The sequence below is a fragment of the Thamnophis sirtalis genome, unplaced genomic scaffold, assembly GCF_051295495.1.
Source record: "Thamnophis sirtalis isolate CommonGarterSnake01/CBP01778 unplaced genomic scaffold, rThaSir2_p1.2 scaffold_13, whole genome shotgun sequence".
NCBI classification, from domain to species: domain Eukaryota; kingdom Metazoa; phylum Chordata; class Lepidosauria; order Squamata; family Natricidae; genus Thamnophis; species Thamnophis sirtalis.
Window position 1 is genome coordinate 22,524,108 of NW_028261393.1, and position 25,108 is coordinate 22,549,215.

Genomic DNA, 25,108 nt, shown 5'->3' on the forward strand with positions numbered 1-25,108 from the left:
ATTATCCAATATTATAGCGATTCCTCTTACCATCAATCCACAACAACTGTCGTTTGCTCTTCTGCTTTCCATACACCATATTATATCCTATATTATACCTCCGCCATCTCCCTCTCTCCTCCTCTCTACCTCCTTTTTTCACTCTACCATCCCTCTCTTTTCTACTTCCCCTTCCTCTCTCCTTCTCCTCTTTCCACTCCTTCTCTCTCTCTCCTGCTCTTTATCTCCCTTCTGTTTCCCTTTCTCCTATCCCCTTTCTTCCTCCTTTCCTCTCCCTTTCTCCTTTCCACTCTTCGCTTAGTTTGCATGGAGTATTTCAGCGTCCGAGCAAACTTCAGTTAATATTGATGGTATTAATAATTGCACTCTAATAAACATCTTTCATATTAGTAGTTTTAACTACGTCTCCCTCCAGAGGAACATTCTGTACTAGTTCTACCTGGTTAATCTTAAACTGGAATAGTTTGTTTTGGTGGCTCGCCATCTCATGTGAACCTGGCCTGCTTACAGTCATGTTCAGAGTAACACAAGCAATGTTGTGGCGTCCTTGTGTGCAAGCCCTTTTCTACAGGTGTAGTGATGCTGGGCACACTCTGGCCTTTGTCGTTCAAACGAGAGATGGGAGAGGGTCTGGTTTAGGGTTAGGGTGCTGCTCATGTTTGGTTTGAAGTGTTATGTTGATCCTAAAAATGGGTTCATTTAGCAACCTTTTTTCCTCTAAATCTTTAAATTGAGAATGTACTTATCTGATGTTTCTTGAAAATCCGAACGGCCTTCATGAGATTCTGATCTTGCTTTCAGTTCTGCACTTGCCTCACATTGTTCTGAATTAAAGGTTTCATTTGGGTTAGTTTCATTTGTTTCACATTTTAACCCCAAATTGAAAAAAGCATTTGTCACCCTTTTTATTAATCTCATCACATTTCTGTTTTTCCTTGCGTTTTTGAGCTCCAGATTTTTGAGAGGACATTTCATCACCATTCATAAACTGAAATGAAATAGAAAATAGATTCATAAAGGAAATGACACAAAACTTGCAAACTTCAATAAACAAGTAATGAAATTAAAATTCAATCAATTACATAAAGAACTGTTCGTGGAGTTTCAGATGAATAAAGGTTATGTCAAACAAGGCTGCAAGGCGGTTTTGCTATACACACGTATAAAGCCGTGATGGCAAACCCGTCGCCCACAGAGCCATTTGTTTGGGCCCGCAAGGTGTTGCCCTGTCAGTTCCAGCTCCAATGCGCTGGCCAGCTGATTTTGGCCTTCATCTTCAACTGTTTTTTGTTCTCCCTGAAGGGAAGCCTCCTGAAGCCTCCAGAGGGAGAAAAAGGGCCCTATGGGGGTTCGGGAACAGACTTCTGGGTTGCCCATAGGGCCATTTTTCACCCTCCAGAAGCTTCATGGAAGCCTCCGGGGGGGGGCAGAGGAAGCCGTTTTCACCCTCCCCAGGCTCCTAAAAAGTCTCTGGAGCCTGGGGAGGGTGAAAAACGGGTCCATCGCGCACAAAATGTGGGGGGGTCATGCATGCAGGCACACACACATAGAATTATGGGTGTTATGGGTGTGGGCACGCCTGCACATGATTCCCCTGCGCTTCCCCCTGCTTTTGGCAGGCAATGGCAAAAAGGTTAGCCCTCACTGTTATAGAGTATGAAGTATATATCCAATATTGTTTTTCTTTTTAAAAATTTGGTTTTGTAAAAATTTTCCCTTCATGGGCTCCCTTTGAGCTCCATGGGCCCTGGAACAATGTACTGGCTGCTACCCTGCCCCCATTCCTCAGCCCTGGTAAAAGGGGGGTGCATGCAAGGTGCGATTGCATTTGTATTTGTGCATTTCTGCTAGTTCTGTGCAAACAAAACAGAAAGAAAAAAGACTTTTAGGACAAGAATCAGATGAATAACTTCAACACCTTCTGCTCTTAATTCTGAATAATTCTTGCATTTACGGACCGAAGGAGTTTCCCGACTTTCTTGGTGTGGCAGCTGCACTTATTTGCTCTCCCACAGTCATATGAAAAGTCAGGATGCAGGAATCAGGAGAAGTCCCTTTTAAAGATAACAAACCCCCGCCCCAAGAGGAGCGGAGGCCTTGAAGATGCCTGCCTACCAGAACAGCTGGCTAAGTAGCGGTAACAAGTTTTTCTTTTATTATTTTAAAGCAGAGGCATTCCATCCCTCCCAAAAGCTAAGAGGTTTTTCTGCAGCAGCTTTAAAATATCCACAGAAAGCTGCTCCCAAGCTTGTGATCCAAAATACATGGGCACCTAAGGAAAAATAGTGGGGAGGGAGGAGATGGAGGAGGAGAAAGCTAGCTCAGAATTGGTTTTTCAAGTTTCTGGTTCTTTGGTTGACCTGTTGGGGTGAAAACAGTTCTAACTGAAGGATGAAATGATCGGCACACCAGAACTAGATGAAATCTTTTTTTTAAGAGTTTTTTATTTTTTATTCTCTTACATACAATTATACCATATTTTTCAGAGTATAAGACACACCTTTTTCCCTCAAAAAAGAGGCTGAAAATCTGGGTGCGTCTTATATACTGAATACAGCATTTTTGGCCTCCCGAAACTCCGACCTCTTTGCAAAAATGGCAATGTATAGCCTTTGCTATACACTACCAGAGTGCTCCCGTGGGCTGGGGAGGGCAGAAATGAGCAAAAAATGGGCCGTTTCTTGCTCGTTTTTGCCCCCCCCCCCCAGCCGCAAAGAGCACTCTATAAACATCCTAAAGTCTATGCATGCCCTCTTTTTTTTGACAAAAAACGGTCCCGTTTGGGAGGTCTGCAGAGTGCAAAACCTTTTTTTAAAAAAATTGCCTCTTCAAAATCTTGGTGCGTCTTATAGTCCGAAAAATACGGTAGGTAAACATTCACATAGTTATTCTTCTTCTTTACATTTGTCATTCTTATGCATTTGTTATTCCATTTAAAAGGCTATAATATGCAGTTTGGGTTGCTTTATTTACTATCCCATCTGCCTGTTTTAACACCACCTTATTTTCCCCTTCTTTTCTACCTCCCTACCTTCTCTACTTTCTTCCTTCCTCCTCTCCTTCCCCTTCCTTCTTCCCTTACCTCTCCCCTACTCTTCCTCTTCCCCTTCCTACCCTCTCTCTTTCTCTTCTTTCCACCCTCCTCTCCTTACCTCTTGCTTCCTTCCCTCCTCTTCCTCTCATCTTCTCCTCCTTTCCCTTTCTTTTTCTGTTGTTATAGGTGTCACTTTCAAATCTCAGTTTATGTTTCCTTGGGATGATATTTCCGCAAACCCAAATATAATTTGGTATCATTTCTTATTCCCTTTCCTTTGCTAATCTATCCTAACTGTGTTCTTTTCCCTTTATATCTTACTATTGAATATATACTTGTATATTTAGTACTTTCTTTTCTGTTTCCCCCCTCTCCCCCACCTTTCCCATTTAATAGTGTATCGTTTGGGTTCTGTATCTTCCCCTTACTTTCTTTTCTAGATTCCTTTCTCTAGCCAGTCATAAAATCTTCCCCATGTCTTGAAGTACACCGATTCCTTTTTATCCTTTATTTTCAAAGTCAACCTGTTCATAGAATTAGATGAAATCTTGAAGTAACCAATTAACAAGAGTTGGAAGGGACCTTGCAGTTCATCTAGTCCAACCCCCTGCCCAAGCAGGAGACTCTACATCTGCCCCTACCTAGGATCGAACTCACAATCTCCTGAAATCTATATTTCATATTCAAATTTCAACCATTGTTTTCCAATTCATGCCTTTCCAATCCACTGTGGTGAAAACGGGTCAGGTCTCCTGGTGATCCATTTTACAGTCATAAATCGAGGACTACCTGTATGTAATCTATTCCCACATAACCGCTGGCCACAAACGTCAGCATTTCTGGAATCTTGCAGAGAATGGTGATAGTCCTTGGGCTGGAAGAGCCAGGTGCTAATTTTAGAATAGGCAGGAGGTAGAGAGCCAAGAAAAATTGGGCAATGAGTTCTGTTCCATAAAGTAGGAATTGCAACAAAACACAGCACTGTGGAATGCCAGACTATTCTCTTTCACTTTTTCCTCCCTGGAGTTTTGTGTCTCTTCCCCAATCCCATCTCCCCTTTCTGGAAATCTTGGGATTCCCTTAAGTTGGCTGCAGCCTCACTTTCTAACGCCTCCATTTTAACCGGCTGCCTGAAGGCTTCCTTTTGTTTCTGAATCTGGAAGGGAGCAGCTGAAATGTTGAACATGAACCAGCCACACATCTGCTGTGAGCAGGAATGTCTTAACGGCAATATTTTCTAACCTTGGCAACTTGAGAACCTGCGGGACTTCAACTCCCAGAATGCCCCAGCCCAGCATAGAATTCTGGGAGTTGAAGTCCACAGAACCTCATGTTGTCAAGGTTGAGAAACATGGCCTTATGGGATCGTGTCAGTAGACACTGTCAGAGCCCAAATCACAAAAGGGAGCAGGGATGAAATTCAAACATTTTCTCTACCAGTTCGGTGGGTGTGGCTTGTGGTCATGTGACTGGGTGAGCATTGCTTGGTGGTCATATGACTGGACAGGCATGGCTTGGTGGTCATGTGACCGGGTGGGCTTGGCTGCACAACTGACTCACACACAATGTGAAAGCGGCTGGACTTCACACATAATGGCCCCTGCAACTCTTCACAGAGTCACAGAGAGCTCAAAAACCAACTATACTTTACACAAAAACAACACAAAAGCTGCACAACTGACTCACCTACAATGTAAAAGCAGCTGGACTTCACACATAATGGCCCCTGCAACAAGCAGGAACCTCACAGAGTCACAGAGAGCTCAAAAACCAACTATACTTTACACAAAAACAACACAAAAGCTGCGCAACCGACTCACACACAATGTGAAAGCAGCTGGACTTCACACATAATGGCCTCTGCAACAAGTAGGAACCTCACAGACAATCTGGCACAGCTGATTGTTGGAACTTTTTAAAAACTTTTTTTAGCAAAAAATTTTTACCACCGGTTCAGGCAAACTGGCCCGAACCTGTAGCACTTCACCCCTGGTACACAGGTAGTCCTTGACTTACAACTGTTCATTTAGGTACTGTTCAAAGTGACAACGGCATTGAAAAATGTGACTTACGGCCGTTTTTCCACACTTGGGACTGTTGCAACATCTCCGTGGGTCACGTGATCAAAATTCAGACGCCTGGCAACTGACTCATGTTTATGACGGTTGCAATGTCCTGGTATCACCTGATCCCCTTTTGTGACCTTCGGACAAGGAAAGTCAGTGGGGTCGTCAGGTCCCCTTAACAACCATGTTACTAAGTGAACAACTTCAGGGATTCGCTCAACAACCGTGGCAAGAAAGATCGAAAAATGGGGCAAAGCTCACTTAACAACCATCTCGCTTAGCGACAGAAACGTCGGGCTCAGTGGTGGGTCATAAGTTGAGGACTACCTTTATGGCTCCACCAGGTTCTGCCTCCACTGATTGGAGGCATGGGGGGGGGGGGTAGATTGGATGACCGTGTGTGTTAATATTACAATAATCCCCTCTTCAGTCTTAACCTAACAGCTGCTGCATCATCCAGTCTGATCTTTGGAAAAACTAAGTCCTCCTTTACACAGACACTCAAACAATGCCTGTGCAAGGCCTTAGAATTTTTGTACGAGTGGAGGTTGGGTGTAAACTAAAGGTGAAAAGACACAGAATCTTCCTGAATGAATTCGGTCCTAGAACAGTGCTCTTTGGCATATCTAGCTGAGAATGAGGTTAAATTTCTCAACCAAAGTGAGCTTTGTAGGAAAATGAACCTATGATTTCTCCATGCAATTACTCTACTGTTCAGGTCCTTCTCTGTCTTTTGTCTTCATTCTTGGGCTTGTAAATGCAACTAGAGCAACCTTGGTAACTTGAAGATGTCTGGACTTCAACTCCCAGAATTCCCCAGTCAGCATTCGCTGGCTGGGGAATTCTGGGAGTTGAAGTCCGGACATCCAAGGTTGAGAAACGCTGAACTAGAGAGTTACTTCTGGCTAGGACCATGATGGCGAATGTATGGCACACGTGCCCGAAGTGGCACCCAGAGCCATGTCACCTGGCATGTGTGGCATTGCCCATTTCTCTTCCAGAGTTCTAGAGCACATGCGCACGTGATGATCAGCTGGCTTTTGTGCAGGCAGCAGTGCCATAAACTAGAAGAGCTGGTCTTCCGTTTTCCAGCGTGAGCCTGCACACTGGCCTGCTGATTGGCGTGTGCCCATGCGTGGCAGTAAACGGAAGACTTGCTGGCTGGTGCACATGTGCGCACTGGAAACCGGAAGTACATTTCCCAGCCCGTGTATCCCCCCTGGGCAGTTCCTCTTCTTGGTGGCAGCCCAGACAAGCATACTCGGTGCCAAAAAGGTTCGCCATCACTGGGCTAGGATTATGAGAGATGAACCCCATTGGCTCTCTAGGACAAAGTAGAGACGGTCGCTCATTTTGGATGCTGGCTGGGGAATTCCAGAAGTTGAAGTCCATCCACCTTCCAGTTGCCAAAGTGAAAATATGCTTGGAGCCTATTCTTGTAGATGGAGGCACTACTTTAAACAATTATTGCAAAGGCATTCACTCCTAAGTAATCCGAAACAAGGCAGAACCCAGGTAGAAGTTAATGCTGTAAGTGTGCAGGAGGCTTCTCGTGATTCATCTGTGTTGAAATAAGCTCAGAACGGGAGCTTCAGGGATTAAAGTCCCTGCCTAATCCTGGCACACCCACAATTTCCTCTTTGTTGCGTTTGCTTATCAGGAGATGTTGACTTTTGGGTGAAGACACTTCTTCTGTCTTTAACGATCTGTGATTTCATGGGAGGAGGGGGATTCAAACCTGCAAATCAGTGGTTCTGAAGCTTTTTTTGAATCTGCAGCACAGTATTGAATATAGCCACAGTCCTGTGGCACGCCACAAAACTCTTTATGGGATACACATATTTTAAAATACGTAAGACCTGATTTGAAGGGAAGTTATTTAATGTTTTAAAATACATGCACTTAATTGAATATATGGATGATTCAGAATATGCATAATACAAAAAAGAAGAAGAAAACCCATCAGTCACAAATCTCTTGGCACGCTCGAAATAAGCATGCTGCATGCCCGTGTGTTGCGGTATGTTTGTTGGAAACCATTGCTTTGACTGCTTTCTTCCCATTTGTTTAATATGCAAATGAGCCACCCTCTGTTGTTTTTAAGGATGAAATTCTAAGTGTGACTGTCAGTTTAAAGAAAAAGCTAATGAGGTAGTAAAGCTGCTTATAATAATGTGCAGAATCTTTGTTGGGCTCTTGACAGATAAAGAGAGTCTTTGGCATTCTGAATGAAGGCAGTTTACAGCCTGTTGCAAGTGGTCCTTGACTTATGACCATTTGTTTAATGACTGTTCAAACTTACAATAGTGCTGAAATTTATGACAGATCCTCGTGGATATGACCATTGAAGGGATCACATTTAGGTATTTAGGTATTTAGGTATTTATTGAGATTTATATGCCGCCCTTTTCCCTGAGGGGACTCAGGGCGGCTTACAACCACAAGGAAGGGGAAGTGCAAGGTCAAAACAAACAATATGTGAACAACAGAAAAATAGTAAAAACCCAACTTTCATTCAACAATCAAACACTCGGGCGGGTAATTAGGAACCTATCCCCAGGCCTGCTGGGAGAGCCAGATCTTGAGGGCTGCGCGGAAGGTCTGGATAGTGGTGAGGGTGCGGATCTCCATGGGGAGCTCGTTCCACAGGGTCGGGGCAGCAACAGAAAAGGCCCTCCTCCGCGTGGTCGCCAGTCGACATTGACTGGCAGATGGGATTCGGAGGAGGCCCAGTCTGTGCGATCTAATTGGTCGATTTAGGGAGGTAATCGGCAGAAGGCGGTCTCTCAAGTACCCAGATCCACTACCATGGAGTGCTTTAAAGATGGTCATCAATATCCTGAAGCGCACCCGGAGACCAACAGGTAGCCAGTGCAGCTCGCGGAGGATAGGTGTAACGTGGGCGAACCGTGATCACCATTGTTGACCTTGGAGGTCCAGCAGAACTGGCAGCAGATTCAGACAGTGAGGAGGTTGGGGAGGAACATGAGCCAGTCCTGGAGTCTGGCGAAGGCTCTGATGAGGGCTCTGCATCAAAGGCAGAGAGAGGGCCAAGGCCGTCTGACAGTTATCAGCTGCCTTCGGAGACAGACATCAGTGGGGCAGAGGAACAGCTGGAGCCTGTTCCCAGTGTGCTCATGCACAGAGTTGCCAGACAAAGGGAACAGCTAAAGAACAGGGGTCGACTTGGGAGTAAGGCCACAGGTGAACGATGAATGGCTCTTCCCAGAGGAAATAAAAGAGGAGCGAAAGGGGAGTGGAGTTTGCAGGAGAAGGTTAGTTTGCTTAATTAATTCGTGACTCTCCATGACTCCTTGTCAAGTTTTGCATCATCAAGGAGTCTGCTTCATGCTCTCGGGAAGCCTGGGTCAGAACAGTGGGACCTTTGATTAAAGGTGGAACTGCTGAAGAGAAATTCCAAAATGTGGGAAGATGTTGGCTGAGAGGCTGCAGCACATCATTCCAAGAAGAAACTGGGTTCAAATTTGGCATCTTCAAGTCCATTGTGAAAGAGTGCTCTTGGGAATCCCAGGTCAGAACAGGAGGCTTCCATTAAAGTCTCAATCTTGCAGGACAGAGGGGAAGTCTCAATCTCAATTGTGGTTGTAAATTGAGGACTACCTGTAATACTTTTTTATGTGCATCCTTGTGGCTGCTTATTTGACTATTTCATCCTACCCTGCAGACACCCACCTGAGGCTTCCCAAAGATTCAGGCAAAGGTGTACCTGCATAACAGCTTTACTACCTGACCCATTTTGAAATGGGCATGGTAGGCAATGAATTGGGGACCTGCAAGCAGGAATTCCCTGGCCATCCTTGGAAATATTTTTTTGCCCAGTATCTCTTCAACTCCCAGTGCACTTCAACTCCTAGAATTCCCCATCTGGCATGGGGAACCCAAAATCTGAGGGTGAAAAACTGGGAAATTGGAAAATTCCTACATCCTCTTCTTTCTTCCTGTAATTCCAGTTTTGCTTTTTTAGATGTGCAAGGGATCTGCGGCAGGGATCTGCAATCTGGTTGCTCTAAGCAGCTTCTCAGTGTTTCTTAGCGCTTTTTAAGAGGGGTGGACTTCAACTCCCAGAATTCTCCAGCCAGCACCTCTTAAAAATTGCTGAATCTAAGAAACCCTGGGTGAGAGCTTTGGACCAGACAAGAACCATTTCGTTTATTCTTCAGGCTTTGGACTTGTCTTTTTTTTCTCCTCCTGATCAAAGCCTGAATGTAAATCTGAATTATTTTTGCTCTCTGGATGTTTCTATTTGAAAAATAGTTTTAATTAATCGTGCGTTATAGAGCTAATCCAGTCTTTTCGGCAAATCTTATTGTTCTACAGGTAATCCAGTGTGTTAAGCCAGTCTTACCAAGCCAAAGGCTTTTAATCCTCTCCCTTTTATCCTCCCTGATCTGATGCCATCTTTCCTCGCCACCTCCTACCCACATCAGTCCGCCGGGCCTTCCCAGAGGTTTTCCAAAGCTTCTGTAACAAGGCAGTGCTATCTCGTGCCGCCCTGCTCCACCCGTTTTCCCTTGGGGCCTCTCCCATCTTCCTGGCTGTTCCTGTCGCCTGTGCACAGCTTGGGTGTTTATGCATGCTTGCACATACGCGAAGAGAGGAGGGGGTGGAGAGGAACAGCGAGCATCCTGCCCCCTTCCTCGCTGTCCTTCCCTGCACGCAAACTTTGGGAAGGATCGTGGGGGAGCAGAATGAAAACTGAAAGCGATTTTGTGATTTTGCCAGTGTGGGAGTCAGTGGGTTTTCCCAAACCAGTGTTTTTTCTCCGAGCCAAAAATGTCCCCCTCCCCTTTAAATTCAAGACAGAATACAGATTAACAAAGTTGGAAGGGACCTTGTAGGTCATCTAGTCCAACCCTCCAGCCAAGCAGGAGACCCTACACCATTTCTGACAGAGGCCAGTCCAGTCTCTTCTTGAAAGTTTCCAGTGATGAAGCTGCCACAACTTCCGAAGGCAACTGGAAGACTGCTATCATGTTTTCCCTGGTCCTTCTCTTCACTAGACTAGCCATGCCCAGTTCCTGCAATCATCGTATGTTTTAGTCTCCAGACCTTTGATCATCTTAGATAAATTCAGATTAACAGAGTTGGAAGGAACCTTGTAGGTCATCTAATCAATCTCTTCCTAAGCAGGAGACCCTACACCATTTCTGATAAATGGCACTCCAATCTCTTCTTGAAAGTCTCAAGTGATGAAGCTCCCCGAACCTCCAAAGGCAACTTCTGTTCCATTGGTTGATTGTTCTCACTGTCAGAAAGTTCCTCCCTATTTTTAGGTTGAATCTCTCCTTGGTCAGTTTCCATCCATTATTCCTTGTCTGGCCTTCAGGTGCTTTGTAAAATAGCTTGACCCCCTCCTCTCGGTGGCAGCCCCTCAAATATTGGGCGATGCAGGGGCAGGTGCCAAGAGGTGAATCTTAGATCCAAAATCTGCCCCGTTGCTCATTGAACAATCTATTTTAGCTGATCCACTGTGGAAGTGGGGGAAAGGGCTAGAAATGATTGCTCATCTCCACATGTTTCAATATCCTCCCCACCCCCGAGTCTGTATTGAGAGATTGGAAGAGGAAAACAGCCTGATCTGCTTAGGTCTCATCAAGTCAACAGAAATAATTCAGCATAACTGTAAAACGGCTTCCTGCATCACATGCGGTAGGGTGGGATGGGGTGGGTTCTTAACAGAACCCCTATTGATTCAGGAAGAAATCTGTGAGCCTGTCACAGAAAACAGAACAACAGAACTGGGATGGACCTTGGAGGTCTTCTAGTCCAACCCCCTGCTTAGACAGGAAGCCCTACACCACTAATTGCATACTCCACAATATTTCTCCGCTCAATGATCAGCCAAGCTTAAAAGAACAATAACAGAACGAAGTAAACAAATACAGCCATGCACTAACAAAAACAGAGAGTACTCAGTGTCCGATCACAACTGGGACTACAATTTCCACTGCTAAGCAAGGCAGACGTTAAGTGAGTCACCCCTGATTCTACAACCTTCTTTTGCCATGGTTTTTAAGTGAACCCTGCAGTCATTAAGTGAATCCAGCTTCCCCCATTGCCTTTGCTTGCCAGAAGCCAGCAGAAACGTTTGCCGATAGTAATCCCATGGCCCCAGGATTCTGCAATCATCACAAAATACACGTTGGTTGCCAGGCATCCAAATTTCGATCTCAAGACCGTGGGGATGCTGCAACAGTCTTAAATATGAAGACTGGTTGTAAGTCACTTTTTACCAATGCTGTTGTAACTTCAAATGGTCCCTAAACCAATTGTTCTGACCTAGGCTTCCCAAAATCACGAAGCAGACTCCTTGCCCCGACAAAACCCCTTTTTATTAGGCTAATGTGAATTCCACTCATTCACAACCAGCAAAGTCCCGGCAAACAGTCTTTCAAGGGTGAATTTACAATCACAGACCTTATCAAGCTTGGAGAGCTGCCAGGCCGATATCTTCCAAACGCCATGCTGTACAAGGAAATACTTGGCAAGGAGCCTCTGAGAATTGCCAACAAACCTTCACACTAATTAAGCAAACAAATTGTCTCCTGCAAACTCTCCTCCCCTTTCGCTCCTCTTTTATTTTCTCTGGGAAGCACCTTTCACTGTCCACCTGTGTCCTTACTCCTCAGTCCACCCTTGTTCTTTAGCTGTTCCCTTCTCCTGGCAGTTCTGCACATGCGCACATCGGGAACAGGCACTGCTGTTCTTCTGCCCCACTGATCTCTGACTCTGAAAGCAGCTGGCATACGGTTCTGGCCCCCTCTCTGCCTCTGACACAGAGCCCTCATCAGAGCCTCCCCCAGACTCCAGGACTGGCCCAGGTTCCTCCCCAACCTCCTCTCTGTCCGAATCTGCTGCCAGCTCTGCTGGCTGCTGGCAGGCGACAACACCAATAGTCAAGGACTACCTGTAGCAAAATAAATCACACATTCCCTCCTTCGTTACTATGTTAATATAGTTATTACCCAGAGGATAATTCTGGAACATTAATAGGTATAATATGAAAACAAAACCTCTATATCCCCTAACAATTTATTAACATGTACCATGCCAAATGCAATATTTAAAATAAAAGTAAACATGCCTTTATCAATTATATTTTTCTTACTGTTATGCATATTCCAAATTACTATTTTTTTAAAAATACCAAAAAATATTCTGTCATGAATGAGTGCTTTATTATTTGAATTATTTATAGTTGAAGACCAATCATTCAAAATACATCAAATACAACATATCGACCCATCCCTCCATACTGCATCTTCTTTGTTATAACTTATTGGTTTGTTAGGTGAGCCATGGTGGCACAGTACTTAGAATGCAGTACTTCAGGGCTAACTCACTGCTCACTCCAGGAGTTCAAATCTGAGCAGCTCAAGGTTAACCCATCCTTTCATCCATCCGAGGTTGGTAAAATGAGGACCCAGATTGTTGAGGGCAATATGCTAATTCTGTAAACCGCTTAGAGAGGGCTGTAAAGGGCTGTGAAGCAATATATAAGTCTAAGTGCTATTGCTATTTTTTCCTTCCTCCCTCCCTTCCTTCTTTCCTCCCTCCCTTCCTCACGCTCAGTGGATAGAATGCAGTATTGCAAGCTAATTCTACTAGCAGCCAGCAGTTTGATTCTGACATGCTCAAGGTTGACCCAGCCTTTCATCCTTCTGAGATCAGTAAAATGAGGAGCCAGATTGTTGGGGTCAATAGGCTGACTCTGTAAACTGCTCAGAGAGGGCTGCAAAGCACTATGAAGTGGTATATAAGTCTAAGTGCTCTTGCTGTTTTTTCCTCCCTTCCTTCTCTCCCTTCCTCCCTCTCAATGGTTAGAATGCAGTATTGCAGGCTAATTCTGCCAACAGCCAGCAGTTTGATTCGGACATGCTCAAGGTTGACTCAGCCTTCCATCCTTCCGAGGTCAGTAAAATGAGGAGCCAGATTCTTGGGGTCAATAGACTGACTTTGTAAAATGCTTAGAGGGCTGTAAAGCATTGAGAAAGCGGTATATAAGTCCAAGTGCTCTTGCTATTGCTTGATTGATTGATTACTGGAGTGCTGCAATCATACCATGGAAAGCTGGCTAATCCACTTCTCCAGTAAGTAAACAAATACAATATTAACGGTTATCAGCAGATGCTTAGCACACATGACGCGGCACATGCTTTGCATATTTATATGGGAGCCTGGCAGATGCCAAAGAAGGAAGCTGTTTGGGCATCTCTGCTTTTGTGCAAACATGTACGCTGTCAGCAGTCGGGAGAGTCGAAAGCAAAGTGCAGCTTCTGGCTGAATCTGGATTGGAAAAGGCTTCCAAAGTGGGCTGTAACAGAGACCGAGATATGTTCTTCCTCTCTGGCTATTATAAGCCGAGTGTCCTGATGCTTTGTCCTTCCAACCATGAGTGTTAGAAATTGAGGATCTAACTGGAAGGGAAATCTGTTTGACAGAAAGAATGGCTCTGAACAATCGAATGGGAAGGGTTTTGCAGAAAAATTTTACAAATTATTTTTATTTTGACTCACATTCAATCAAATGAAAGCATTTAAAAAAAATCTGGCAAAGGAAAAGGGATTTCTCTGTGAAATATTTATGGGTGAGCATGATTGTCTCACTTCGTTTAGTTACAAGGCAGCTGAGAAGTTTGTATGGGTTCTGATCCCCGAGAGCAGGAAGCAAACTCCTTGTCCTGACAAAAAACCCTTTTATTAATTGACTGTGAATTCTGCTCATTCACATCCAGCAGAGTCTTTCAAGGGAGGATTTACAGTCGCAGACCTTATCTGGCTTGGAGAACTGACAGGCCGATATCCGCAAAACTTGGCAAGGAGTCTCGGAGAGTCACAAGCCAATTAAGGGAACTGTCTCCTGCAAACTCCAGTTCCCTTTTGCTCCTCTTTTATTTCCTCTGGGAGGGGCCATTCATCGTCCACCTGTGGCCTTACACCCAAGTCGACTCCTGTTCTTCAGCTGTTCCCTTTGTCTGGCAACTCTGCGCATGTGTGAACTGGGAACAGGCTCCAGCTGTTTGTCTGCCTCATTGATGTCTGACTGTGAATGCAGCTGATAACTGTCAGACTGCCCTGGCCCCCTCTTTGCCTCTGACACAGACCCCTCATCAGAGCCTTCTGCAGGCTCCAGGACTGGCCCATGTTCCTCCCCAACCTCCTCACTGTCTGAATCTGCTGGGCCACAACACTATGAATCTTTTATGTCCATTTGAAGCTGTGATGACATCAGCTCCATTATGAAGTACATAATATCTCTTGCCTGCTCCCCTGGACATAAATCTCTTCTCTTTTATTGGAAAAATTTCTCTCCAATTGTCTCTGGATTCCAAAACTCTTCATAGGTTTTTTCTAGTACCAGCCCTATTGTCAAATGAGAATTGCTTGAAGAATTTCTCCTTCTCCCAAGAAACCCCTTTAGGGTTCTTTATCCTTCTGGCTTGTCCAACTACAACCTTGGTGGAGAAGTTCAAGAAGTCATTTCTGCCTGGATCAAGAGCCATTCTGGACAACCATCCATCGCTGCTGCTGTGGCCTAGAGATGCAGCTCTCGCCTCCCTCCCAATCAGGAAGTTATGAATTCTATCCTAGGTAGAGGCAGATGTAGGGTCTCCTGCTTGGGCAGGGGGTTGGACTAGATGAACTGCAAGGTCCCTTCCAACTCTGTTAATCTGTTAATCAATTGCTTTATTTGGGCTTTCTATCGTTAGGAGCAGGTTGCACTCAATGGGCCTTCCCGGGGCCATGATTGCTGAAAATTAGGCGTGCTAATGTCCAGTTGTTGAAGAACAATCACTAAGAGTATCTTGGACTGCAAGGAGGTCAAATCAGTCAATCCTACAGAAAACCAACTTTTTAGAAGGACAGATGTTGAAGCTCAAATATTTTGGCCACCTAATGAGAAGAGAGGACTGGTTGGAGAAGACTCTGATGTTGGGAAAGATTGGAGGCAAAGGGAGAAGGAGAAGTCAAAGGATGAGGTGGTTAGATGATGTCCTGGATGTCAGGGTTCCAAAAAACGCCACCAACGAAATAAAACTCCAAGACCTGGGCTTCCTTAAAGTTCCACTTTATTAGAGATGTCATATTGGCACATCTGGGAAAACCCGAATCTGAAAGCTTCCAGGTTTTCCCACCCAGTTGAAAGTTCAAGATTTTGCCCCCACACCCACAAGTCCATCACATGGTCCAATTTTTTACTGCCAGAAGATAGATTCCTCCAATCCATATCCGGCCAGGTGCAGAGACAAAGATGACCTTATCTTTCTAAGAAGAATGTTGTTATGGCTACACATCACCCAAATCCATATAATCCACATTCCCATTTTCTCACAGTAGAAAGTGCGGCAGGCCTGAAATCCAAAAAGAAAAGATGGCTTGCAGGTCTGACACTTTGGGCAAATTCCAGGAGACAGTGAAGGACAGGGCAGTCTGGCATGTTGAGGTTCATAAAGTTGCAAAGAGTTGGACTCTACAACTTAGTGACTGAACAACAACAAAATATTCAGGTTGTGGGAAACCTCACAGACTCGACCTAAATGGTTCCTTCTGTCCCTGCACAGTGAGCCATCTCAGATGACTTTGATAGATGAACCAAATGCCCCCTTTGCTTGGAGGGGAGAAAACAGCTTGGATCAACATTTAATAATGATGCATGGGCATGTCCAGCTTTCTCTCTTGTCACCTCCCTGGATCTGGTGGTGGAATAAGAATTACATTTAGGAAGAGGAATTCATATCTACTTCTCAAAAGCTTGGGGGAATGATTGGTTTCAGGTCTCCTTGCCAACCGCCGTCCCTGGTCTAGTTGTCACTCTGCGCTCCCCTCCAATGTCCCTTCCCACCTCTTCTTCTCTTTGCTCTGTCTGCTCAGTTTCTTTTGTCTCCTGCACTGGATGTGGCTCATCCATCATTATCCAGTAGGGCGATAATTGTTGACTAAGCAGCTTGCACTCCTAATTACACAGTGCCAAGACCGCTCAAGTTTTAAAGGGATGGGATTGGGATAAAGGGAGCTGTCAGGGGATTGATGGACTGGTGTATATTGGTTGTGGGTCTGTTCTCTGAAAGGCAGCGTGGAGGAACACACTTTGCATGCCCTAACTCTTGGATTGTGTCTCCGGCGTGTCTAGTGGAAAGCATTCCGTAGAAGCTAATGAGAAAGATTCCTCAGTGTCTTGAGATTTCAGCTGAATTCCTGTCAGGCATAGTAAATTTGTCACTCACTACCTGGTTTGGTACAGTGACCAAACAGGTACGCACCTTTTTCCCTCCATACAACATTTTTAGCCTCCTGAAACCCTGCCCCCTTTGCAAAAATGCCTGTGCATAGCATTTGGGAGGCTTACAGGGTGTTCCTGGGGGCTGGGGAGGGGAACAATGAGTGAAAAGTGGGCCATTTTTGCTTGTTTTTGCCCCCCCCCAGCCCCCAGGAGCAAGGCTATGCATGCCCTTTTTTTTTGACAAAAAATGGGCCCGTTTTTGGAAGGTCTGCAGAGTGCAAAAACTTTTTTTTTAATTTGCCTCTCCAAAATCTTGGTGCGTCTTATAATCCGGTGCATCTTATACTCCGAAAAATATGGTAGCTAACATTACAGAAAGAATAATTGCAACCTGCCTGCCTTCCATAGAAGACCTGTATATTGCACCAGTCGGAGGAGAGGGGGCTAAGAAGATACTTGCAAGCCCCTCACATCCTGGACATCAAGAGTTTCAGCTACTTCCCTCTGTACGACGCTAGACAAAGGGACAGTTTTCCTCTCTTTGTGCCATCACTCTGCCAAATGCCTAATTCTTGCAGTTGACAATATAGAGGGTCTATTAATTTTTGTCTAATGTGCTTGTACACTGTCCATGCAGTGTGATTGTAGAATCATTTATCCTTTTATTATCTCTTATTACCCACTTCTACTGGTGGTTGTATTATTAGTTCTCTGTTGTTTGCAAGTATACTGAATGCTTCTGTATTAGAGACAAATTCCTTGTGTGTCTAATCACACTTGGCCAAATAAACTGTTCTACTCTACTGTATTCTACTCTAGTCTACTCTATGGTACCCTACTTTACTCCATTCTGCTTTTCTCAAGTCTGGGTGCCTTCCATAAGTGGAAGGTGTCCTCCAATTTTCCAGTTATCATGACATTGCTGGGAAATTTGGGAGCTGAAGTGTAGATATTAGGAGGTGTCAGATTGTGGACATTTTAGTTGGCCTTGCCATTCCCAAATGGAATGGGGTTAAGGATGGCTGTTGAAGGAAGAACTCTAAAAATCTTTGAAAGCCTCATGTAGCTTCCAATAATCCAAGCAGAGCTGGGGTGGGTAGCACTTCCCTCGGCCTGTTTCATATTATCACAATGTGCTTCCAACTTAGATCAATCTCCAGCAGTCTGAGAACTCTCCATCCAATGTGTAAAAACTTCAGCTCCCAGAATTTTGCAAATGCCATGGCTATTGATGAAGCCTAGAATAGCAACTGAAAATATCCGGAAGAGCAGGGGGTATTTGGGTGGAACACAGAGGGGAAGACACAGTCTAAAACTGTTCAGATCTTTGCAGTTGGGGGCCCATTTCCTTCAATGCTCTGGCTAGTTCTCCCATTTCCCTCTGTATTGTTCGGAGTGATTGAACTTAACAAGAATCAGATTATTCAAAATCCTGGCATCTACCAAACTGAACTTAAGCAGGTTAATTCTCATGACTTTAATATCTTGCATGGTTCCTTTTCTGGACCCTCGAAAGTGGGTTAATTTAATATTTAATATAAGGTAAAGGTTCCCCGTGCACATATGTGCTAGTTGTTCCTGACTCTAGGAGGTGGTGCTCATCTCTGTTTCAAAGCTGAAGAGCCATCGCTGTCCGAAGACGGTCATGTGGCCGGCATGACTAAATGCTGAAGGCGCACGGAACACTGTTACCTTCCCACCAAAGGTGGTCCCTATTTTTCTACTTGCATTTTTTACGTGCTTTTGAACTGCTAGGTTGGCAGAAGCTCGCCCAAGTAACGGAAGCTCACTCCGTTAGGCGGTGCTAGAGATTCGAACAGCCAAACTACTGACCTTTCTGATCGACAAGCTCAGTGTCTTAGCCACTGAGCCACCGCGTCCCCATTTTAAATATATTTAATATATTTTATTCAATTGAATTTGCCCTCCCACTCCAGTAAACTCTGCATTGCTTGCAAAATTCATAAAAAGAATGAAACAATTGAAATCTAAATAAACAGGGAGCTTGGTCTAAAATAACGAAGAGTACAAATCGTACGAAGTAACAATGCTACAGGGACCTGACTTCACACCCACATTAACTCCAGTCCGGTGAACAGAGCTAGGTCATAAAGGCTTCCTGGAATACCAGGGGAAGGGACACCGTCTGGTCCTGGAGGTGCTGATCCAGACGGTGGGGATGAGTGTTTCTCAATTTTGGTAACTTTAAGATGCGTGGACTTCCGCTTCCAGAAATCTCCAGCCAGCATATTGACTGGAGAATTCTGGGGCTTGAGGTCCACAGATCTCATGGCAGGGGGATCAGAATAAAGAAAGCATATTTCCTCTGTCCTGCAAGAAGGCAGCCTTTAATTGAAGGGCCTCTTTTAAATTGTCCAGTCTCATCCGCAGAATTCATGGTGGTCTCTCACCCAAGGATGCTTATTTTAGTGTTTGGGATGGGGGCTCAGCCAGAGTAAATAAGGGGGTGCCAAATGTTGGCTCCTAATAACAAAAGAACAATTCCTTCTCTAATGGCATCTGGAATAGTTGTGGAATGCCATAAATTTTATCTAAATTATTATCTACTTAAGGATTGATGGGAATTGATTCTTGCATTAAAGGAGCAGCGATAGTTTGTCCCAAAAGGCTTTTCATCCTAGCTGAAATGGCAGTTGCCAGAGACAAATTGTTCCCTATTATACTTCCTTCCTGAAGTTTTAACAGATTAACGGAGTTGGAAGGGACCTTATAGGTCATCTAGTCAACCCCCCTCAAGCAGAAGACCCTGCACCATTTCTGACAAATGGCAGTCCAATCTCTTCTTGAAAGCTTCCAGTGATGAAGCTCCCACAACTTCCGAAGGCAACTTCTGTTCCATGGGTTAATTGTTCTCATTGTGAGAAAAGTTCCTCCTTGTTTCTAGGTTGAATCTCTCCTTGTTCAGTTTTCATCCATTGCCTGGCCTTCATGTGCTTTGGAAAATAGCTTGACCCCCTCCTCTCTGTGGCAGCCCCTCAAATAGTGGAACACTGCTCTCATGTCTCCCCTGGTCCTTCTCTTCACTAGACTAGCCATGCCCAGTTCCTGTGACTGTTCTTCGTATGTTTTAGTCTCCAGTCCGCTAGTCATCCTGGTTGCTCTTCTCTGCACTTTTTCTAGAGTCTCAAAATCTTTTTTTATAGTGTGATGACCAAAACTAGATGCAGTACTCTAGGTGTGGTCTTACTAGGGCTTTATAGAGTAGTATTAGTACCACCCTTGATCTTGATTGTATCCCTCTGTTAAAGCAATTTAGGATTGCATTGGCTTTTTTGGCTGCTGCTGCTGTTACAAGTGGTTATATTAGATTTAATTTATCAATTTAACAGTAGTTTGACAATTCCATCTCCCAGTGTTTTCCAATCAATACAGCTAGTCCTTGACAACTGGCATGTATTTATAACAGTTGCTTTATTCCGGGTTCACTTAACAAGCAGATGGTTCACTTGACCTCTGTAGTGATTCAGTTATTACAACCATGGCAAGCAAGATTATCAAAAGAGGCAAAACTCACATAACAACTGCTTTGGTTCTCAATGGAAATTTGTGGTCATAAGTCAAGGAACACCTGTATTTGCCTTCCAGGCACCCCGATTAAACCATTATCCTTTCCTCTCTCAAGCAGATGCTGTTATGAGAAAGTTTGATCAAACCCAGGTTCCAATACAGCATCACTTGAACAAATGGCATCCCTGTTGTTGACATAACACATAGGATATTTCCATACATATCATTTAACGCTATGTGAATCAGAGTTGGGCAGTAAAAACCCTCTGGCAGATTTCTAGTGGATCAGCAAAGATTTCTATCACCCGGCTCTTTTAATAAAGGGAATGTACACACATGAGTAAAATGTATTGCTAAAATGCGTTATAGATAAATTCTTATGCCAGTGTTTCTCATCCATGTCCCTTTTAAGATAGGTGGACATCAAATCCTAGAATTCCCCAGCTAGTCCTAGGGAATGCAGACAGTTGAAGTCCTCATGTTTACAGAGAACGAGGCTGAAAAACACTGGCAGAACAATTAAATAATTAATCCCCCCCCCCCAAGTCGGTCCCTGGCACAAATTTGTGAACTCAGGATCCTTTATATCGATTGTCTTGGCTTCTGTAAAATGCTGTGGATCTTGGATTCCTTAAAACTAAAGTCTATTTTGGCTGGAGCCCAGCTCTGAGAAGCCTCGCGGACATATCCGTCCATCCATCCAATTTTCTGTAGAAGTGACTTGACATTTGGCTTTTCCAGGGATACCAAAGTTAGCAATGCCTTGGGCGGTTTCACTAGGGTGGAAAACACACCAGGTTTTTTATACATACATACATACATACATACATACATACATACATACATACATACATACATACAATTTTTTTAGACAAACAAACACAAACATACATAAAACATAAAACCATCTTCCAGTTACATACAGTGTGTCAGTTGGTTACAGAAACTTTTGTGCATCCTCTCCATAGTCCTCACTTACAATTTATATAAAATCTCATATTATCAATCTAGTGTATATACATACATTATTATCATTGTTAATCATTTATTTGACTATAGCTATTATTACTACATTTTATGCAAGATATTCTAAATTTTGAATTATTTTATATTGTGATTACATCTTTATATTATATTCTATATCATTCCATTATCCTTGTATTGTAAAATTCTCTAGCATATTTCATTTCCATATTTTTTGTCTTAACCATTGATAGAATAAATCCCATATTTTATAAAATTGTTTATCTTCTTGTTCTCTAATTTCAAATGTCAATTTGATCATTTTGGCACATTGCATTATTTTCTGAATAACTTCCTCCTGTGTTGGTGTTTTCTTGTTTTCCCATTTTTTTGTGCAAATACAAATACATCTAGCCACTGTTAACACATTTACAATCAAATATTTCAATTCTCTATACAGTATTTCAGGTAAAATCCCCAATAAAAATATCTCTGGTTTAAAGTCTATATGTTTTTCTGTAAAACTCGCCAGGGTTTTGAGGGGGAGAGGGAGAACAGGATTGTGCACTAGCACCCCACAATGTCCTCTCAAAGGTCTTCACCCAAGGGCAGTCTGAAAGGGGGCTGCACAAGAGTCCTAGATTGGACCATTATATGTTGGGACGGTGATGGCTAATCTTTTTCCCATCGTGTGCCAAAAGCAGGGGGGGTTGTGTGCGGGTGTGCCCATGTCCATAATCCTATGCACGCAATCACCCCATGGGCATGTGTGCATGACACCCACCCTGCATGCGTGCATGACCCCCACCCACCCCCTCCTTTTGGCACACAATGGATCCTTTTTTTGCCCTCCCCAGGCTCCAGAGGCTTTCTAGGAGCCTGGGGAGGGTGAAAACAGCTCCCCGGAGGCCCTCTGGAGGCTTCAGGAGGCTTCCCTGAAGTCTCCGAAGGGCGAAAACTTCCAGGTTGCCCATAAAGCCTCCGGAGGGGGAGGGAGAAACCGGAAGTTTGCATATTGGGTTGTTTTTTGCCCTCCGGAGGCTTCAGGGAAGCTTCTGGAGGACAAAAAATGCCCGAAAATGAAGGCCAAAGTCAGTTGCCCAGCGTAAGCATGCGTGCTGGAGCTGACAGGGCAATGCCTCACGTGCCCTAAGAAATGGCTCTGCATGCCATAGATTCACCATCACAATATTAGGAGCTGGTCCCTTTGTTTTTTCAACTAATGCCTGCAGGATGCATGGGATCACAACTCTCATTAGCCTTGTCCAGGGTGCCTATGGGTGTATGTGTGTGGGAGAGGGGATTATAGTTTGGCATGCCTTGAGGTTACCTGGTTGGAGAACATTTTCTCTCTTCCAGGTTGGCTGCCTTCACACCACCCTGCCACTTAACTGGGTTAACTGCAGGTGGAATGCCCTCAACTTCAGACTTGTACGTGCTCAGCTTGGTGAGGTCTGACCTTGGTCCCTATAGAGTTTGTTGCATTGTATGGACCCCAAACATGGTTTAATCCAGGCAAAAAGATACTCTTATTTTCCTCCATTTGAGGATGCTCAGCGATTAGTTCCTACCTTAGGAATTTTAGGGTTTTAAGACAGTCTGTTTTTGGCTCTTTCTGCGCTAGGCTATGGTGACCATAATTTCCTGGAAAAAATAAATAAAGGACGAGACTGAAAAAGAGGCAAGCCTGAAAGCATAAAGATAAAACATTTTAATTGTTTATGTTTATAACTTGACTTTACAAAGGAAATCAAGAGCAAAGCCAAGAAAAAGTTTATTTCAGTTTTATTATATGCCGCCCAAAGTCCCTTCCTTGTGAGATGGGCGGCTCTATAAAATAGATAGATAGAGAGATGAGAGAATGATAAGAGAGACAGATAAATGAGGGATAGATGCTAGAAAGATAGGGATAGATGATAGATAGATCTAGATAGATGGATGGATGGATGGATAGATGGATGGATGATAGGTAGGTAAGTAGATAAGAGAATGAGAGATAAGAGACATAAATGAGGGATAGATGCTAGAAAGATAGGGATAGATGATAGAGATAGATAGATAGATAGATAGATAGATAGATAGATGATAGATAGATAGATAGATGATAGGCAGGTAGGTAGGTAGATAGATGAGACAGATAAATGAGGGATAGAAAGACATATCTATCATAAGATGCTAGAAAGATAGGGACAGATGATAGATAGATCTAGATAGCTAGAGAGATAGGTAGGTAGGTAGGTAGGTAGGTAGATTAGATAGATAGATAGATAGATAGATAGATAGATAGATAGATAGATAGATAGATAGATAGATAGATAGATAGATAGATGATAGTAGGCAGGTAGGTAGGTAGAAAGACATATCTATCATAAGATGCTAGAAAGATAGGGACAGATGATAGATAGATAGATAGATAGATAGATAGATAGATAGATAGATAGATAGATAGATAGATAGATAGATGATAGATAGATAGATAGATGATAGTAGGCAGGTAGGTAGGTAGGTAGATGAGGGATAGAAAGACATATCTATCATAAGATGCTAGAAAGATAGGGACAGATGATGGATGGATGGATGGATAGATAGATAGATAGATAGATAGATAGATAGATAGATAGATAGATAGATAGAACAGACAGACTTAGATGGATAGGTATAGATGATACATAGATGTGATGATAGAAGAGAGATAAGAGAGAGAAATGATAGCTACAACTTGACAAAAACTCCTAATAAAAATATCTAAAAGCAAACAGTAACTCGTGTAAATGCATTTTAAAAATACGGTTCCATCTCCATCTTTTTCACATGCACAAGGAAGACTATGCATGGGTACTGTAAAAATGAAATGACCAAAATAAAGGACAAAAGTTTGTGAAAATGACATCAATGCAAAGGGCAGTTATCTGAAATCAAGGGCTGTCCCTTAGAGTCAAGGAGGGATGGCTTCTGTAGTGGTTAGTCCACTGGGTCTGATTTTTCGAGCCCGCCCAGCCCGCCCAGGAGATTTTTCCCACGGTTTCTCGGCTGTCCTGTCCCGTTTTTTCTCCTTTCCCTCAAGCCCAACTGGCTGCGCCGACTCTCTCTGGACTGCCTCCCTTCCGTAGAAGCTCAAAGCGCTTCCCTCCCTCCCTCCCTTGGCAGAACCAACATTCGCAGCCTTGTTCTCTGGGCTTCTCTGCGTCTCCGGCTGGACATTCTTGATGCATTACTTAATTGTTGTCTGAAAAGGCCCTGCTGCTGTGAGGGGAGCAGTGTGTGTGTGTGTGTGTGTGTGTGTGTGTGTGTGTGTGTGTCTTTGTGCAGGCATGTCTGCTGGAATCAAGGATAGTGAGGAATTACATATGTGGGCATCAGCAAAACTAGTCATTCCCATTCTCGGTCTCTCTCTCTCTCTTTCTCTGTGACTCTGTCTGTCTGTCTCTCTCTCTCTCTCTTTCTTTCTTTCTTTGTCTCTCTGTGTCTCTTTGTCTCTGTCTGTCTCTCTGTCACTGTATTTGTCTCTCTCTTTCTGTCTCTATCTGTCTGTGTGTGTCTCTGTCTTTGTCTTTCTCTGTCTCACTGTGTCTCTGCCTCTGTCTCTCATTCTCTCTGTGTTTCGCTCTCTGTCTCTCTCTCTCTTTCTGTCTCTCTTTCTCTGTGTGTGACTCTTTCTGTCCGTCTGTCTCTCTGTCTTTGTCTCTGTGTCTTTTTTGTCTGTCTCTCTCTCTGTCTGTCTGTGTCTCTCTGCCTTTGTATTTGTCTCTCTCTCTGTCTGTCTCTGTCTTTGTCTCTGTCTGTCTGTCTCTCCCCCCCTCTGTGTGTCGCTCTCTGTGTATGTGTGTGTGTGTCCCTCTCTCTGTCTCTTTCTCTCTGCTCAAACTATGGGTTTGGGGTGTGCCTTGGAAGGAAAGGAATGGGGGAGGGGCTTCTGGGGGAGTTGGGGTCACTAACAGCTCAGGAAGCCCTTGAGAGAACGAGATGAATCAGTCCTAAGAAATGACGAGAGCAGCAAAACAGAAACTATGAAAAATCATACCTGTCTTAGGTCAGATGATGTTTGACAGCCCAGCTGGATGGCTTCACTCCCAAAGATGGCATCTGCAATCCAAGCTCTGTGTGTGGTGGGGGTGTCGGTCTTTGGCAGCTTCAATTGGTCATGCCATGCTTCTGAAAGCAAATAGAGGTTTTATAGGCACCTGGCACAATGTTTGATTGGCGGTCTTGGGTACCCACAGTAAAGAGGATTTGATGACCATGTTTTCTTCACAGTGTTGAAGAAACGGTTTGGCCC

General features: G+C 44.0%; 1 protein-coding gene and 1 long non-coding RNA gene across 5 annotated transcripts in view; one reads left to right on the plus strand and one right to left on the minus strand.

Annotated features, from left to right (window-relative positions):
* The window catches only part of MAP7D1 (MAP7 domain containing 1), a 96,535-nt gene that overhangs the window by 18,134 nt on the left and 53,293 nt on the right, over window positions 1-25,108 (plus strand). The gene's annotated exons all lie outside the window — the stretch shown is intronic.
* LOC148043104 (uncharacterized) lies at window positions 296-24,945 on the minus strand. The gene is made up of 3 exons (XR_015698292.1): window positions 24,854-24,945; window positions 22,404-22,476; window positions 296-988 (listed from the first exon to the last, which is right to left on the minus strand). It is a non-coding gene; the product is annotated as an uncharacterized LOC148043104 (long non-coding RNA).